A 4,559-nucleotide genomic window follows, 5' to 3' on the forward strand; every position below is an offset into this window, starting at 1 on the left:
AATCTTCATTTTTTCTCAAGTATGATGGATTAATAGTTCAAGAAACACTATTTTAATCTGATATACAATTTAATTATAACATATTCTACTTAGTTTAATCATTAATTAATTATATATATAATTTATTTTTGTGCATTTTCTAGAAGATCAACTTGACTTGAATTAATGCAACGAGTAAATCCAACTTATATATTCTGTAGATTTCATGCAGAATGTATGTTTTCAAAACAAAAGAAATTAGTGATTATGATTTCTTAAGAACTGATCTCAAGCGGCTTCTATATCTCATAACAGATACGGTATCAATGATCCAACACTATGCCTTCCTTCGACTGCTTTCCACCTAATTTCACCAACTGATCTTCACAATGGTTGTGTATGAATCATGGTGCACCTTTGCTGCAACATCAATCTATTAATGGCATCAATAACAGATTTTAGGGGATGATCGTTACCGACTTCTCCCACTATAAGCCACACAGCAACTTGGCTAGATCAACAAGAATGAAAGATTCTTTTCGTTGATTACTTTGAATATGCTCCAAACTTCAACCTGGAGAGCGTTATAAAATCCTTCATTTATATGTGAATTATGCGAGTTCACATATGAACATATAGTTCATATGTGAATCACACATAGGTTCATATATGAACTTGTTTGTCGTCTATTTGTAAAAGTTATTAAAGTATCATATCTATTTTCTGCATGATAACAATTTTTGATAAGTCAAAGCAATAATTATTGACCGGTAAAAATCGTAATTATTGATCAGTCAAATCCGATCTCGACCATATGAAAGGCTAAGATCACTTCTTTACTTCTCAAATATTTACTACTGCTCAAAATAATATTTGTCTATATATATATAAGGTCAGGTTCAAAGGGAAAACCGTAAAAAAATGAAAAACTGGGAACACCTTGATAATCGTTTATCTGAATGGTATGCACATGTTCATTGAAGTAATTTATCCGACAAGCACACGTGCATAAAATAAAATAAAATAAACAGTTTCAATTATTTGTATGTACATGTGCATATTGTTCAAATGATGATTACCAGAATGTTACTCAGTTTTTTCATTTTTTTATGTTTTTCCTTGAATCTCCCTTTATATATGTATATGTATATATAGCACGACCCAAAGCATTTTCGATCTTTTACATATGACTAATGTGTTACTAGTCCTTCATGCATATGTAACATATTAATCCAAGACATTCTTCAAAATTATGTATATCATAGTACAACTAAGATGTCTTTCAGTTGTTCTATATATATCTATCTATAGTTCTATACTACATTAAAAAAGAGGAATTACAGTTATCTTGAAAATTTTAAGAGGTACAAGGTTATGCCAGAATGTATCAACTTGAAAGCTTCCATAACCTACCACATCTCCCACATATTGTATATGTTGCAAAATCCATGCGTATATTTCATATCTTTAACCTTTTCTATTCGTGTTGCCGCTCAAATTGCCAAAAAAAAAAGTGTTCCCTTGAGGTACGTGAAGAATTTTCTTTAAGTACAGTTTTTTTGTTGTTAATTATATGCTTTTCTTTTAATCTTGAAAAAAGAAAGGTGTCGTAGCTCTTTCGTTTGGCTTTGTTATGAAAATCCATTTTCAAGATGGTTTTTTTGTTATTTATTTGATTTGAAAGATATTGATAGGGTAAAAACCCTTTCAAATTGACTGTTGTTTTATATTCTATCAGTTAACTTTTCTTAAGACATGAGTTTGGTTGTAAAAGAGAATTCAAGTTTGATTGGTATTTTCGCAGGTTAATTCTTTGGATTCTCAAACAAATTTATTGAACTTTTGTTAAGTTTCATTATGACAAACCGGGAGCGCTCCCTTATTTACCGTAATCAATACTTTGATCAAATGGGCATAAGTGACTAACAATGCTCTTTCTGTAGGGTTGTTTCTTCCACAATTGTTGTTTGAAAGATGATCGTCGCCCTCTAATTCATCTCCTTTCTCAACCAATCGATTCAACCCCCAAGATAAGTTGTGGAGGGGAACGCGATAGAAGATTGAGGAATTTCAGAGATTTGTTGTTTTCTAACTTCTGGTTTTTCCCTCATTTAGGATTATGTTGCATTAGTAGCTAGAAACTATTTATTGTCATTTTCTACTTTCTGAAGTTTAATTAATATTAGATGCATGGTTTTTATTCATTGTAATTTTATTTTGTTCAGACATAAACTTTAGATTTTTAATCAATTGTAACATTAATCTTTAACTTCTGGGTTATAAGAAAATCTTACATATCGTTGCATTGCAGCAGACACATTTCTAGTTTTTAACAATAAGTGTCTTCCATTCTTATGAATAGAAAACCAGAGTAATCAATCAAAATCGATGTAATAAGCCTGAGTCCCTACAAAATACCACAATATTACTTTATGGTTTATAATTCTTACCATTTATTTTTTATGGATATATGGATTTTCCATCATAGCATCTCCACAACAATATTAGATTAATTAAAACAAACCACAATTTAAAAAATTTAAATTAAATATATACTCAAATACTACAAAGTCACTTCTCGTGAGTTAATTGAGATCGAATCGGTTAAAACTTGGTCAACACTCGACTCGAATAAGCTTGGCTCAAACTCGAATAGGCTTGGCTTAAACTGGAACTCGACTCGGCATATTAACGAGTCGAGTCGAGCTACCTAATACTCAACTCAAAAAGCTCGTCAGATACTCGATTTTTTATATATAATTAATTTTAAAATATAATCAGTTTTAAAATACAATATGTATATTATAATGTGATAAAAATGTCTTATATTTTTAGATATTTAAAAAATATTATGCAACTTTAACTATAAAACTATATCAAAAACTTTTTTATTAAAATCTTAAGTAAAAAAGACAAAAAAAAATTATAGAAATGTTGGTAAAATTGTACCACATAGAAAGAGATATAATAAAAGAAAGATGAAAATTTGTTATAAAAAGAAAGAGAGGTGAATGAATTTTGTAATTTTGTCTTTTTTATTATGAAGTTTGAAGTGCATCTCTTTAGTTTTTTTAAAATTTAAGAGAACATTTTTAAGTTTTATAATTTATAAGAAGAAGCTAAGATCCTAAAATTTTATAAATTTCGACGGGTGAGTTTGATTCGAGTAGGAGTTTGAGCTTCAAACGAGTTCGAGTTTAATAAATTGTATCGAGTTTAGTTTTTTTAACTATTCATTGGTTTTCAAGTCAAGTTTGAGCTTGAGAAATGACTATCGAGTTCAAATCGAGCATATTGATACTCGATATCGACTTGTATCATTTACACCTCTAAGTGACTTCATACTTTTACCATTTTTTTAAAGATATATCAGCAACATAACTATGTGTATGAAGGGAATATATGTACAAACATACATAATTTTTAGCAAAAATTATCAATATACAACCATCAATTCTTCATTTTCTTCCTCAAACTATAATCAATAGTTTAAGATACACTATATTTAATCTGATACATAATTTAATCATAACATATTCTGACTTTTAAGATCATTATATATATATATATATATATATACACACTTAGATCACGGTGATCAAGATCTGTGACACCATTTTTATATACTTGAAACTTCTTTGAAGGTAACTTTAATAATGTTTTTATTGTGAAAGTTCAGGTTTATTTTATCAAATAATGTGAAGTTTCAAGTGTAAAAAAGTGATCTCAAATCTTATAAAAACAAGTTGGTCTCACGTCAACCCAAAAAACTCTGAAAAACATGATTATATATAAATGCATACGTATATAATGTTTTTTTTCATTTTCAAGAAAAGAAACTTCAACAATAGTCTTTGATCTTAATGCAACAAGGGAAACCCAACCTGTATATGCTCTATACATTTTGTAGAACATATATTTTCAAAACAAACAATACAGAAACTCTGAAATAGAGTTCTAATATATATACTATCCACTCTAACACAAACAAACTGCTACTGCTACTGCTAGTGCTAGCGATGCTTATGATTTCTTGAAGCGGCTTCCATGTCTCGTAACAGGTACGGTATCAACAACTCCGGTGGCTCCTCCAACGTCATGCATTCCTCCCATTGCATTCCGCCTAGTTTCGCCAACTGATCTGCACAATGGTTGCCATCTCTTTTTGTATGAATCATGGTGCACCTTTGTTCCCACATTAATCGCTGAATGGCGTCGATCACAAATTTCAGGGGATGATGGTCATCCAGTTCTCTAGCCGTAAGCCGCACAGCAGCGAGGCAGTCGGTTTCGATCAACAAGAACGACAGATTCATTATCTTAATTAAACACAAGCCATTGAATATGGCCCAAAGTTCAGCCTGGAGAGCCGTATAAGATCCGCCATGCATCTTGCCCATGTATCCACACAGCCATCTCCCTTTGCTATCTCTGATTAATCCCCCGAAACTGGAAGGACCCGGATTCCCTTTGGAACTTCCATCAGTGTTTAACTTGAGATGATGAAGGGAAGGGAAGGTCCAGGTGCATTTGCCCGGCAGCAGGCTGTAGTAGTCGCGGGTTTGCGCAAGTAGATTGAT

This window comes from Cynara cardunculus, assembly GCF_001531365.2.
Source record: "Cynara cardunculus var. scolymus isolate 2C chromosome LG 1, CcrdV1, whole genome shotgun sequence".
Lineage (NCBI taxonomy): Eukaryota > Viridiplantae > Streptophyta > Magnoliopsida > Asterales > Asteraceae > Cynara > Cynara cardunculus.